Source organism: Zingiber officinale, chromosome 5A (genome assembly GCF_018446385.1).
Source record: "Zingiber officinale cultivar Zhangliang chromosome 5A, Zo_v1.1, whole genome shotgun sequence".
NCBI classification, from domain to species: Eukaryota; Viridiplantae; Streptophyta; class Magnoliopsida; order Zingiberales; family Zingiberaceae; genus Zingiber; species Zingiber officinale.
In genome coordinates this window covers 135,064,328-135,080,040 of record NC_055994.1, presented here as the reverse complement: position 1 = coordinate 135,080,040, position 15,713 = coordinate 135,064,328, and positions in this window count along the sequence as shown.

The window sequence follows — 15,713 nt, the reverse complement described above, 5'->3', positions numbered from 1 at the left end:
AAATAGATATAAGAAACTTCACCCATCAGACAGCGGGCAATGCTCCGGCTGCCACGAGTAATCCGCAAAATCAAACGACTTGCAAGGCGCTATGTCGGTGTACTCAAACAATCCCTCATCGAAGGGCACTCCGCCTTCCTCCATCCTCTCCTCCTCTATTGGATCTCACACTCGAAACCTTCAACGTCAGAGGCTTTAGTAGAAACTCTAGATAAGGCAATCCTCAGGTGCCTCCGTTAAAAAAAAAAATCTATGTAAAAATAATGGTATTAAAAAATTGGCTGAGAAAATTAAAAATACATTTGATTTACATTTTCAGTTTTTTTTTAAAAAAAAAAGAGAGCATTTTTTAAATAAATAAAAACATGAAAAAGTCATTTTTCAAAAAATTAGAATATATGATTTTCTGAAAATAAAAATAAAAATACAAACAAACTAAACGCCTTAATTTTCGGCGATGAAATATCCAATAACCCAGCTTCGAACTCCTTGTGCTACTACTTGTGATCACTGGTGTTGTTCACAAAGGGAGGCCCTGCGCAGGAGTTCTCGCTAAGGGAAGGAGCCACTATTTTTTTTTTTTTCCTTTTATGGACCCAGCTACGACAAAGAATCCTTTCATTTCTCGATATGCATCTCAGAGTAAACAGAATATAAAATGCTAAAAATTTGTAAAACCTAATAATGGATTAAATATAGGACGAAATCAAGATTGAATGATATGGTGAGAGTCTCAATAATACAATGATTTTAATATGGATTGAATTTGATATGTGTATGAGTTTTGATCAAAACTTTCTTAATAATCTTAGACACATCCAAATCAACTTAAATCATAATTAATATACTGCTAGTAGTCTCCTAGTTTTATCATACCCTCAAACCTTAATTTCACAGCCTAGATAGAATATAGGTTTATAAAAATTTTAGCACAACTCATTACACTTAAGTCTATCATATTCACTTAAAAATATTAATAATGTATTTATAAAAATCTTGATTTTAACCACACTAACAATTTTAAAATTTGAATATTATACGATCATCAATAAATTTTGATTAAAATTCATTAATAACCTTAATTATATCATAATCAATTTAAATCAAGATCAATGAGCTAGCCTCCTAAATCTCACCATTCTCAAAATTCTAAATTCTAGACTTTGTAAGACCATCATAATGAGTTTAGAATTTAAGATTTAAGATTTAGATGTTCTTTTGGGTATAGGTTTATTCGAGGAATGAAATGATTTAGGTGTTGTTTAGGTCTAGGGTTTTTGACTTTTAAAATATTTAATGAATTTATATTTTATGTGCAATTATATTAAAGTTTAATTGTGAAGTACTCTAAGGGTATCTCATTGTCAACATGGCATGGGGTAGGAAGCTTTCTTCCATAGTAAGAAGGAACTCCTTTGTTTTAATGAAGGAGTTGACGGAACCGCTTGATATTTTTTTTTTATTAAAATAGTTTTTCTGATTAAAAAAAAGTGCGAGAACATTTATAAGAAATTGTAGGATCTATAGTGGAGAGATGTGTAAAAATTTTTACTTTTAACATGATACAGAGATAATAACAAAAATGCAGTTTAAAAACTTCCACCACTATGAGTGCTCTAAGAGAACTTGCTTAGAACTTGTCTTCCTATTTTTATGAGTCTTTTTGTTAGCATATAAATTTTAAAATATTTTTTTATAGAAATTGTAAATTAATAATTTAATTTTTAATTTGTTAGTATAGTTTAATTTACCATCGTCATAATTTTATCTATAATATAATCGCACTTACAATAATTTTATTAACACTTATAATATAATTTTAAAAAATTAAAATATACATAGTATTTAAAACTTAAGCACCTACACTAAATTCAGTGCCCCTTATAATATTCTTCTGGATGTTGATGTATTGATTAATATTCGGAGATATGTAAATATGGTAACAAAAGTTGATTATACACCTCCCGAGTTAATTATATTAATCCAGTTGTTTCTTAAAGTCTGTCTCCAGATTATATAAAAAAAGGATAAATCATCAAGTTAGTTTATAGTCTATTGTCAAATGATTAGGAGATAGAAAGAGTTGTTTTCCTGAGGATATGTGCCCATTGAGAATTTATCCCTATCCTATTATAATAAATCTGTCACCCTCTCACCAACTTAGTACTCGAGAAATGGAGATTTGTAAATATTGGTTGATATACATATTTCATATTGGCAAAAATTAAAAAGGAGGTACCTTATTCTTGGAATATTAAGATGATGCATCTTGTTAATTTTTTATCAAAAGACACTTATACATATAGTATCCACATTAATTTTCTTATCACTATATCTAAAATTTAGGATAAATAACTCACTTTATTAAATTTAGATAATCACTTTTCACTACACACTATATCAACTACCCTCAAATTTCCATCATCCTTAACTTTTTATTATTTTCTTCTTCTTTTTTATTTTTTTTATTATTATATTTATGAAATGAGTGGAAGAGAGAGATTGAAAAAATGAGTGAAAGGACAGAGATTAAAAAGAAATATTAATTTATTTTAGGATAGAGGTTTCATTTCCTAAATTTAGAGAATCACTATTCATCAAATATAAATTTAGGGAATGGATAAGGTAGCTGATGTAAAGTTTTTTTAACCATCCTATCCAAAATTTATGATAAAATTTTTAGATAGTGTAGCTGATATAAATGCTCTCATTACTCAACTATCATCCACTGTACTATTCTCATTATTTCTTTCACTCATATTTTTCGCTTAGATCCTGAACCGAGGCGTATTGTAATAGCTACGAACTCTCCGATTGTAGTAACTATAATTTCATAACTGTTACAATGTGAATATTAAGTAAGTATTGAGAGATGATAACTTTTTATTCGAGTTGAATCATGAGATATATAATATATCAAATTGAAACTCATAAAAAAATCTACATTTGTTATCAAATATAACTCGTAATGGCCTAGTCTTAGACAAAAAAAACGTTGTTCAAAATATTTTCAAAGACTTCGAAGAATTTTAGTCCGCTTTATTAAAATTATTTTTCATATTGTAAGAGTTATAAAATCGTCTGATGCGGATGTCGCCTAAGGGCTTAAGAGTGATTAGGGAAGGAGAGAAGGGTATTTTGGTCATTTTATTTTTTAGGGTTTAGAGGTTTTAAAGAGAAACATTGTTCATAGTAGAAAAGGGGCGAGGCGGTTCGTGCTTTCTTCCCCCGCCAAGCACAAGCACAGGAGGAGGGAGATCACTCGCGTGGCCTCCACCGTTCATCGAATCGGTTGGCGCCGCCTGAGCCCCTCTTCTTCTCTGTCGCCGCTACTTCTCACCCTCCCCTTCTTGACGATTTCTTCGCTGTTGCGAACGAAGCATTCTCGCCACCGCTCTTCCGTCTCCTCTCCTCCTGCCTTCTCGGCGCGGTCATCTCCAAGTGGCACTACCACCGCTTCACGCCGTGGACGCCACTCAGACTCATGAGGAGAGCGTTGCTGCCCCTTCCTCTCTCCTTTTTTTTTTCCTTCTCCATGCTGACATCGTCGAGGAGCAGCGCCTACCATCGCCTCCGCCTTTAGTGGCACCACCGCTAGCCCCGGCGATCTCCGAAACTGCCTCCGGCGGTCACTGGCACTTCCCGCCACCAGCGCCACCTCCAACGGCTATGGATGCTGCCTATCGCGGCTGTGGATGCCGTCTTCAGCTGCCAACGCCACTCCCGATGAGCCCCTTCGCTGCCCTCGTCATTCAACGATGGTTGTCGGCACCGACCGACGCTGGCACCTCCTTTTTGCCCGGCTGCCGCATCGTCTTCCCCCTTTCCAGCGTCGCCGCAGGATCCCGTAGCCATCACACGCCGTCGTAACCCTCCGGGCAATCACCGCCTGAGTGTTTATGCTTCATACTATTTATCTGAGTCTGCCTACGAGCCGATAGGGTGTTCGGCCTTCTTGCCACTATTGTATTCTGGCATGTGAGCCGGTAGAGTGTTCCGCCTTGGGGTCCTTGTTGTATTCCTGCCTTCATGCCTCTAATTCGGCCTGCGAGTCAGTACTGTAGTTAGATCGTGCGCCGTCTTGCGGACCCATATTGCATTCGACTCCGAGCCACTAGAGCCAGTTACTCACCGAGGGGGGGGGGACATTTATCTACTCTTCAAGGTTGCAACGATCCAATTAGTAGCACGACCGGCTCATCGATCCATCCGAAGGCGCCTCCCACCCCGAGGCCAGGAGATCGGGGTAACCCGGTCACTGGCTGTAGGTAGAGTTGACCGAGGACTTCTGACGACTTGATCAACACGGAAGATAGCTCACCATCTGGGTCATAGAGATGCGGTCAACATTCCAGACACGTCACACCGACAGATTCGTCTTCTCAGCTTCCCGACATGAACATAGTTGGCGCTGTCTGTGGGAACACACCTGATCTGGAACGTGAAGATGGACGATGCCAGAAAATGCTGCCATATTCATGACCTTGATGGGTTTCGACGAGTATATCATATTCTTCTCACTCCACGGGTATTCGGGAGTCGAGATGTTGAGTCAGATCCTCTGCTGATCGGCAGGTCAATTTTTTCGTTATATTCTCTTTCGGTCATAGAATCTATCATAGTTTTCCGAGCAAGGACTCCCCTGCCGATCGATCGAGCTTCTATCATACTAGAGCCACAGGCTCATTATTGAAGACTCCCGCATCGATCGGCCGGGATTGTATTTATGAAGATTCTGTTGGGACCTTAGATGGCTAGAGGGGGGGTGAATAGACTCTTTGAAAAACACTTAACACAAATTACTTCAAGAACTTTGTTAGCACAGCGGAATTAGAAAACTAAAACAAGAAAGCACAGCACACTAACTCAGAGATTTACGAGGTTCGGGGATAACTTGCCCCTACTCCTCGGCGTGTCCGTAAGGTGGACGAATCCTCTTGATCTTTCGGTAGATCACACCCCGGAAGCTATCCGGCTAAAGGATTCTCCTTCTCGGTGGAGTAACCTCTCCACAAAGTCTTTAACGAAATTAAGCACAAGACTTACAGTAGTGGCTCAAGTGAAATGATCAAAGGAAGCTCACAGCCACAATCAGCGAAGAACAAGCACACTGCTTCAATCTTCCAGAGAGTTTTTCTCCACAGTGTTTTTCACAGCAAGAGCACAAAAAGCATTATCCCGAGAGCCTCTCCTCTCCACCTTCATATGCCTCTCTGCTCTGTAACGGATCTCTGCCAAACCTGCAGCAAATCCCTGCAAATCCCTGCAACCGTCCACGACGTCGCCAATCACGCTTCTTCCTTGTCTGATTGTCTCAGCTCCCACCAATGGCATCCTCGTTTCCACTGGTACCTCTGAGCTTGAACCTATCAGCACAAGTCAAGCTGATTTCGACCAAACGGCTGCCAGCAGATCGCAAACGAGACGTTGCTACCAAAACTGGTTTGTCCGCAGCGAGACACAGCAAAAGCTTTTTCGTCGCCTTCTACTAATGATCCTCAATTTGAATTCATCCAACATCAAGTAGTCTGTAACCTGTAACTTCGAAAAAGCTTACAGCAGATGGTTAGAAACGAAATAGGTAAAAGCAATTGCGAATCAGAAACAATAAGAGAAAGCGCATGCAAAACAAGCCATACTGTGGATCGGTCTGCAGACCGATCCATGATTTCTGGATCATCTCTGATCGGTCTGCGGACCGATCAGGAACTAATCTGATCGGTCCCCAGACCGATCAGGCGTCGCTTTTTCCGAAGGTGCGCAGCTTCTGATCGGTCTGCGGACCGATCAAGCACTAATCTGATCGGTCCCCAGACCGATCAATGAAATCTCAGTAGGCTACTGATTGATTTCTGATCGGTCCGCAGACCGATCAGTAAAATCACAGTGGGCTACTGATCGATTTCTGATCGGTCCGCAGACCGATCAGTAAACGTTCAGTAGCCACTGATTAATTCCTGATCGGTCGGCAGACCGATCAGGTACAAAGGTTTCACTGGATCGGTCGGCAGACCGATCCAGGTGTCCAAGGTTTCACTGGATCGGTCTGCCGACCGATCCAGCTTCTTGACTCAGTCCGGGTCGAGCCCTCTCTGACCTAGTCCGGAGGAACGAGCTCCCTAGCTCTCTCCGACTTCATCTGGTCCTAGAGAACGAGCTACCGAGCCCTCTCTGACTTTGCATGCCAAGCTTTCTTCTTGGACTTTTCAACACCAGATGTCCGATCACCCTTGATCCATCTGGATTTTCCCTTGCCTGGCTTCACTCACCAGGACTTGCAACTGCCTAACATCCCAGTTAGGACTTTCCCACTGCCTGGCTTCACTCGCCAGGACTTTCCAACTGCCTAACATCCCAGTTAGGACTTTCCACTCGTGCCAAGCTCCCTGCTTGGACTTCTCCAGTGCCAAGTCTCCATACTTGGACTTTTTCCCGAATCAGGTCAACCAAGTCAACCTAGATTAGTAATTAATCTGAGTTAAATATCTGATACAAACTTAAATCAGTGTCAACAGCAAAACAACATCCAGGTCAGACTGTATCAACAATCTCCCCCTTTTTGTTGTTTGACAACACGATTTAAGTTTAGATCAGAAGTGCTCATTTACCCATAATTTTAGGGAAATCGGAATCCTCCCCCTAAGACGGATACACCACCAAGTCAATGACGGGAATCAAGATCCTTCCCGTTATCCTCTCCCCTAAAATTAAGCTTTCATACATTTCTAAACTTAGGTATCCTCTCCCCCTTTGTCAAACACCGAAAAGGCTCCCCCTTAATCCATCCTGCCTTCTCTTAACCAACCTAGAGTTCCCTCTAAGGTTTCAATATGACAATAAGATAGACAAAAGATACAATCAAATCATGGCATAGGAACAGCATAATAAAAGAAAACAGAGACAATGAAGCATAATAGAGAGCAAGCAAATATAAAACCGAGGAGCATAAATATATGAGTAGCATCAGAAGTACAAATATCCAGGTCAGACTAACACATAGCATCCAAAATACATACAGACTAGGTGACACACAGACTACATCAATCAACGTCCTCAACATGAGGAGCATCATCATCATCGGCAGGAAGGGTGAAATCCTGAGACGGCACGCTGGAGGATGGATAGTCTGGGTAAGACTGCGGAGGCGGGTATCGTGCCATCCATCCGAGTAGCAACTGCTGCGTCACCACCTGATGACTGCGCATATCATCGAAGCGCTGGTCAATATGCCCGCGCAGGTCATCGTAGCGCTGGTCAATCCGTAAGCGTAGTCCATCGAACTCAGCAGTCACCATCTCCTCGTGGCGGTCAAACCGGCTCTCCAGCTCAGCGATCTGCCAGCGCAGATCTGGATCCGCCTCGCCAATGTCAGCAGGAGGAGCAGCTGCAACCTGTCGTGGAGGTCCCCGTGGTAACTCACCTAAAGCTCTCCCATCCTTCCACTGAACATCCCCATTTCGCCCTATGATTCCAGACTTGGAAAATGCCCTTTTCCCAAGTCGGCAATCCTGCCTGACCATTTTGATTATTCTACCCTTAGAGACATCAACCTGAAGGGTCTCAAGCCAATCAGTAATTATATGCCCATAAGGCATATAAATAGTGAAGCCGCTAGGCTGAGAATATGATATGATCGAGGAGTAGATGCTCGACATGATATCAAAATCAAGACGCCTACGCAACCCGTAAAGCATCAGACAATGATACGGTCGAATCTCTGATAATGGTTTAGATGTGATAGGTAGAAGGCAGTTCGTGATAATTTTAAAAAGAATGTAATCTTGAGGAGATAATCTCAAGGCTGCAAAAGTAGGGAAGTCAACATCTAGCTCATATAGCCCTTGTCTAGACTGTCTGAAGAAGTACTCATATATGTCGTCAGGTGAGATATCAAACGGTGGAAGTAATTGTTCTGGTAAGTCAGGAAATATCGAAAAAACATCACCGGAACACCTCCGACAATCGAGATACTCAAAGAAAGATGAGATACTGAAATCAAGAGTCCGCTTAGCAACTCTTGTTTTAAAACCTTGATCACTAGTCTCATGAAGGTTATTATAGAACTCAGAGACCGGGTCATAGTTGATATCTCGTTCCAAGTAGACTAGTGAATCGAGTTTGTAGTATGCTATGATTTCGGACACTTGTGGGCAAAATTCGTCCATGAATTTTCTATCCACGGACCTACAAGGGAGTAATTTGAAAGTCCTTTGTTGAAAAGCTTGTTCAGACTGGCGGTTTGGGAATCTACTGGAACTAGCTGGTTGGGGTCGGGAAGAAGCAGCAGGAGTTTTGGATTTGGATGTCTTGGTTGGTTCCTTAGAGGTTCCCTCACCATCAGTGGGTTTCTTCCTAAGGGGATACAATGGGAAAAACGAAGAGCACAGGAGCCATCAACAATGAAGAACCGAGACAACAAAACAACAGAAGATTCAGTGAGAAATGAAAACACAAAGCCAAGTTTTTAGAGAGGCAAGAAGTTACCTTGGTGCCATTTGAACTTTAGAATAGGGCTTCGAGGGTTAGAGCTTCGGGTAGGGTTTGCTGTGCAACGAGAGAGGAAAAGGAGTGGAATGGTGGGGAGAGACGGCTAGGGTTCGCGTGAATGAGGGAAAAAGAGGGATCGGGAGGTTTTAAGGGTTGAGTGGGTGTACAGTGAAGAAATGATCGGACGGTTGTCCGATCAGAAGGTTTTCGAAGCCCCTGATCGGTCACCAGACCGATCAGGGAACCTCCTGATCGGTCTGTAGACCGATCAGAAAGTGCGAAGCTGATCGATCCTCGGACCGATCAGGGAACTTCCTGATCGGTCCGTAGACCGATCAGAGATCGATCAGTAAGCCCAAATCCCAGACTTAACCAATGGAACCACTGATCGGTCTATGGACCGATCAGAAGTGATACCAGCGTATCAGATTATCCTGATCGGTCCCTGGACCGATCAGTGAGGCGCACACAAATAACCTGATCGGTCCTTGGACCGATCAGATTACAAACAGAAAGGTTGGGAAGTTTTTGGATCGGTCTGTCGACCGATCCATCTTCTCCTGATCGGGCTGTAGCCCGATCAGTGTCTGATACTGAAGTTTTCAGTGATTTCAGTAACCGAAATCCTTAGATATGTTTGATAGTTCGTAGAAGTTTCTCCAGTAAAACTTTCAAAATCAATATCTAGAACGCTGAGAATCTACAAGCATAACTATGTCCTAACAATGGCCTCTTATGGTGTGAATTTGTTTATAACCTGAGACTTTCAAATTTGACCACAAACACTGAGATTTCAGACAAGTTTCAAGTTTGTCAAAATAGACAACTCAAGGTTAAAGACTTAAATCTTCAACCTTGCTATGTTATGTTCAGTCCCAAATTTGGCAAAATATGTCCAAATTTCTATCATTATTTCAATGACTTATCCTAGTTTCAATCAAAATCACGGAAGGTATCGATCAAAGGTATCAAACATTCTAATAATCAAGATTACATGATTTAAAAAGGGAAAAGTCCAACCAAGTTTCCTTGGTTGGAATATATGAGTAAGATCTAGGAACCAAATACACATGAGTTATGTAATGGTCTTCCCCATACTCAATTAATGTCTCTTCAACCTAATTATTCAAGGGATGCATGATACATTTTGAATAATTTGGTTGTTCCTAGCATCTCACCCCATTTCTAGCAAACAAAAACAATTTGTTAAACCTTATCGTTTGTGTGAGATGTCCCCAAATTGCCCGAATCAGTTTCCCAATTACTCTTGTCATTTTAATAGTCCTTATTGATCATGGTGAGGTTCTAATGACCTAAGGAGCCAAACACATCCCCAACTCCCTCCTTAAATGACTAAATTTATTTTCCGGAAGGGGTTTGGTGAAAATGTCGGCTAGGTTTGACTTTGACTCCACATATGTGAGCACAATGTCACCCCTAGCTACGTGATCTCTAATGAAGTGATGACGCACTTCAATGTGCTTGGTCCTAGAATGATGGACTGGATTTTTAGTTAGGTTGATCGTGCTAATGTTGTCACATAGCACTTGTACACCCTTATAAGAAAGTCCATAATCCTCTAGGGTGTGTATCATCCACAACAATTGCGATACACTCTCTCCCATGGCAATATATTCGGCCTCGGTCGTGGAGAGAGCAACACAATGTTGCTTCCGACTTGACCAACTAACTAGAGATGAACCTAAAAATTGGCAACCCCACTAGTGCTTTTCCGATCCAATTTGCACCCAGAGTCGGAATCGGTATAGCCTATCAAGTCAAAAGACTATGTACGAGGGTACCATAGACCTACTCGAATTGTGCCCTTAAGGTATCTCAATATTCTCTTAACTGCAATTAAATGAGATTCCTTGGCACAGACTTGATATCTAGCGCACATGCCCACAGCAAAAAGTATGTCTGGTCGACTAGCTGTGAGATATAGAAGACTACCAATCATGCTTCTATATTGCGTTAGATCAATTGGTTTTCCACTCTCATCATTGTCAAGGCGAGTGCTTGTCGCCATTGGAGTGGACACTTCCTTAGAGTCACTCATATTGAATTTTCTAAGCATCTCTTGAGTGTATTTTGCTTGATGGACATAAATGCCATCTCTAGTTTGTTTGATTTCTAGTCCAAGGAAGAATGTCAATTCTCCCACAAGACTCATTTCAAACTCACTTTCCATGTGAGTGATAAATTCATTTAAATAGCCCTTGTTATTTGAGCCACAAATTATGTCATCGACATATACTTGGGCTACAAAAATATTTTCACCATCTCGACGAAGAAACAGTGTTGGGTCTATTTGACCCCTTACAAAACCCTTTTCTAATAGATAAGTCGACAACCTTTCGTACCACGCTCGAGGTGCTTGTTTAAGCCCATAAAAAGCTTTCTTGAGCTTGTATACGTGGTTTGGAGCTTCGGTACTCACAAACCCCGGGGGTTGTTCAACATAGACCTCTTCTTTAATGAAGCCATTTAAGAAGGCAGATTTAACATCCATTTGATAGAGTTTGAAACCTCTATGTGCAGCAAAAGCTAGCATCAACCGAATGGACTCTAATCGTGCCACGGGAGCATAAGTCTCATCATAATCGAGACCTTCGACTTGACTATAGCCCTTGGCTACAAGTCTTGCCTTGTTTCTTACAACTTCTCCCTTTTGATTTAACTTATTTTTGAAGACCCATTTAGTTCCAATAATGGTGGTCTTCTTAGGTCTAGGAACTAAGTCCCACACTTGGCTCCTTTCAAATTGACCTAATTCGTCTTGCATAGCTATGATCCAATCAGGATCGTGCAATGCCTCATCAACTAATTTCGGTTCAATCTCTGAAATCAATGCGACTTCATTAGACTCATTTCTGAAGAATGACCTAGTCCTAACCCCTTGTTGAATGTCTCCCACAATTTGGTCTTGGGGATGACTAGAGGCTATCCTAGATTGTCTTGGTGTTGATGGTGCCTCATGAATGGTCTCACTAGGCACAGGCAAGGACTCAATATCTGGCAAAGGATCAGATTGAATTCTTTGTTGCCTTTGTTCATCATCTTCAGAGTCAACTTCGACTCGTTCTTCATTTGATCATTCAAACTTAGATTTCTAAGTTCAAATTGAATTTCTCCTATAGCCCTTGATTGATCATTTGAGTTAGGGACTTCTTCAAAAGCTACATCAGAGGACTCTTCAATCAATTTAGTCCTATTGTTGTAGACTCGATAGGCTTTCTTGGTGAGCGAGTACCCAACCAGTATCCCTTCATCAGCCTTGGCGAAAATTTTCCAAGATGGTCCTTGGTATTTAAAATAAACACCTTACAACCAAACACCCTAAGATGTTTAATTGTAGGTGGTTTCCCAAACCAAAGTTCATGGGGAGTCTTTCCTAAAACCTATGTATATTCGGTTTTGCACATAGCAAGCTGTATTCACAGCCACAAGTAACTCGGTAGTGAGTACTCATTGAGCATGCTTCGTGCAGCCTCTTGTAAGACTCGGTTCTTTCTCTCCACAACCCCATTTTGTTGTGGGGTCCTTGGAGTTGAGAACTCATGTCTATACCCTTTTTCTTGACAAAATTCTAAAAACCTATGGTTTTAAAATTCACCACCATGATCACTTCTAATGGTTTTAATTGTTGTTGATTTTTCATTTTCAGTTCTTCTACAAAAGGAAATAAAAATATCTATAGTTTGGTCCTTATGCTTCAAAAAAAAGTCCATGTGTATCTAGTAAAATCATCAACGATTACCAAGCAATATCTACTTCCATTCAATGATATTACACTACTGCAATCAAATAGGTCCATGTGCAATAAATCTAAGGCAGTAGATGTACTTACAATGCTTTTACCTTTATGAACACCTTTTGTTTGCTTACCCATTTGACATGCATCACATAGTTTGTTCTTTTGGTACTTGATGCTTGGTAAGCCTCGTACTAATCCTTGGTTGGCCAACTTCCAGATGTTCTTCATGTTTACATGTGCCAATCTTCTATGCCATAACCAAGACTCTTCTTCTTTCGACATGAAACACTTAATCACAGCATTAGTAGCACTTTTAAATGATACTTGATAAATATTGTCAACCCTTGTGCCTACTAGTACCGTGTCAAGTGTGTCAATGTGTTTAACTAAACATTGACTTGAATGAAATTCAATTGTGTAACCCGTATCACACAATTGACTGACACTTAGGAGATTAAAAGTCATCCCCTTGACTAGAAGGACATTCTTGATATGAAGACATTCGGATATATGAATGTCTCCAATTCCTACAACCTTAAGGCTACCATTATTACCAAAAGACACATTACCTCTACTTTTGTTTTGAATGGTAGTAAACAGTGATTTGTTCCCAGTCATGTGCTTGGAGCATCCACTATCAACAAACCAAGTTGATAGATGCTCCCCCTCGACCAATGCCTACAATACACGAAAAATAGAGGTTTTAGGTACCCAAATCTTGGGACCTAATGCTTCTACAACGAAAGACCTAGGAACCCATGCCTTGGTCATACCTTTCCTAGTTCCATGAACTCTAGAAACATGTGATCTACTATTTTGAGTTCTAGACATTAGAGAAATGAAACTCGACTCCTTGGGTTGATACCCTAACCCGGCTTTGTTGTAAACTGCCCTTTGGGCATTTAGAATCATGTCTAGAGTCTTAGAGCTAGTTGAGAATTTCTCAAGCATTTTCTTGAGTTTCTCAACCTCACCCTTTAAGGCCTTGTTCTCATCCTCAAGGACTTCTAGATGTAGGTCATCGACCTCATCTTCCCTAAGGGTCCTTAAGGTTTTACTTCTTCTTTCAACAATTTATTTTCTGTTTTTGACTTTTTAAGCAATGTAGATAAATGAGTGATAGTTTTATAACACTTTTCTATATGAGAAGAGGTTACCTCTTCATCATCCGAAGATGATGAAGCCGTGGTTGAAGCGCTTGAGTCATCACTCTCGGATTCTGACTCTTCCCTTGCCATGAGTGCCAATTGCCGAGTGCTCTTTTCCATCTTCTCTTCTTCCTCCGATGAGCTTGATGAGGACTCATCCCAAGTGGCCTTGAGAGCCTTCTTCTTCTTGGCTCTTTCCTCCTTCCTTTTGGCTCGTTCCTCCTTCCTCTTTAGTTTCGGACACTCGCTTCGAATGTGTCCTTTCTTGCTACACTCATAACATGTAACATTAGATTTATCAAAATTTTGATCATTAGTTTTACCTTTTCCTTTGTATCTTCGGCCTCTTCTCATAATCCTCCTTACGAAGTTCGCCATCTCGCTTGATGATGATCCACTTTCATCATCGGATTCGGAAGAAGAGGTGGATGAGGAAATCTCATTTTCTTTCTTCTTTTCCTTCTTCCTTCTTCCATCCTTGCTCTTTGGTCCTGCAAATAAAGCAATACCCTTCTCTTTTTGACCTTTGTTAGCAAGCTCATGAAGTTCCATCTCACAGAAAAATTCATCTAGTTTAACAATGGAAAGATCCTTGGATACCTTGTAGGCATCCACCATGGATGACCACAAGACATTCCTAGGAAAAGCTTTTAGAGCATACCTTACGAGGTCACGGTTTTCTACTCGTTCATCCACCGAATGGAGACCATTGATGATCTCCTTGAACCTTCCATGTATCTCACTTACAGTTTCATTTTCCTTCATGACAAGGTTCTGTAGTTGGTTTAAGAACAAATCCCTCTTGGCGATCCGAGAGTCTCGAGTCCCTTCTTGGAGCTCGATGAGCTTGTTCCATAGATCCTTCGCACTTGTGAAAGGACCAACCTTGACAAGTTGATCCTTGGCTATCCCACATTGCAAAGTGACAACCGCCTTGGCATCGGCTTGTCCCTTGCGAGTTTGCTCGGTTGACCATCTCGATGAGTCAAGTTCCTTACCTTCTTCGTCCTTTGGAGGTGAGAATCCCTCCTTGACCGAGAACCACATGGAGATATCAGTCTTGAGGTAATACTCCATGCGGCTTTTCCAGTATTGAAAATCTACTCCATCGAAATAAGGTGGACGGTTGGTGCTGAGTCCCTCCTTCATGGCCATTGTTTAGCTCTTTGGGTTGTTAAGCCGTAATGAAGAGCACCAGGCTCTGATACCACTTGTTGGGACCTTAGATGGCTAGAGGGGGGGTGAATAGACTCTTTGAAAAACACTTAACACAAATTACTTCAAGAACTTTGTTAGCACAGCGGAATTAGAAAACTAAAACAAGAAAGCACAGCACACTAACTCAGAGATTTACGAGGTTCGGGGATAACTTGCCCCTACTCCTCGGCGTGTCCGTAAGGTGGACGAATCCTCTTGATCTTTCGGTAGATCACACCCCGGAAGCTATCCGGCTAAAGGATTCTCCTTCTCGGTGGAGTAACCTCTCCACAAAGTCTTTAACAGCAGTAAGAAATTAAGCACAAGACTTACAGTAGTGGCTCAAGTGAAATGATCAAAGGAAGCTCACAGCCACAGCGAAGAACAAGCACACCGCTTCAATCTTCGAGAGTTTTTCTCCATGTTTTTCACGGCAAGAGCACAAAAGCATTGTTGCGAGTCTCTCCTCTCGACTTCATATGCCTCTCGCTCAGCGGATCTCGCCAAACTGCGGCAAATCCTGCAAATCCTGCAGTCCACGCCGTCGCCAATCACGCTTCTTCCTTGTCTGATTGTCTCGGCTCCCACCAATGGCATCCTCGTTTCCACTGGTACCTCCGAGCTTGAACCTATCAGCACACGTCAAGCTGATTTCGACCAAACAGCTGCCAGCAGATCGCAAACAAGACGTTGCTACCAAAACTGGTTTGTCCGCAGCGAGACACAGCAAAAGCTTTTTCGTCGCCTTCTACTAATGATCCTCAATTTGAATTCATCCAACATCAAGTAGTCCGTAACCTGTAACTCGAAAAGCTTACGGCAGATGGTTAGAAACGAAATAGGTAAAAGCAATTGCGAATCGAAACAATAAGAGAAAGCGCATGCAAAACAAGCCATCGTGGATCGGTGCGACCGATCCATGATTCTGATCATCTCGATCGGTCGCGGACCGATCGGGAATATCTGATCGGTCCCGGACCGATCAGCGGTCGCTTCGAAGGTGCGCGACTTCGATCGATGCGGACCGATCAAGCACTAATCTGATCGGTCCCGGACCGATCAATGAAATCTCGATGAGCTGCGATTGATTTCGATCGGTCCGCGACCGTCGGTAAAATCACTGA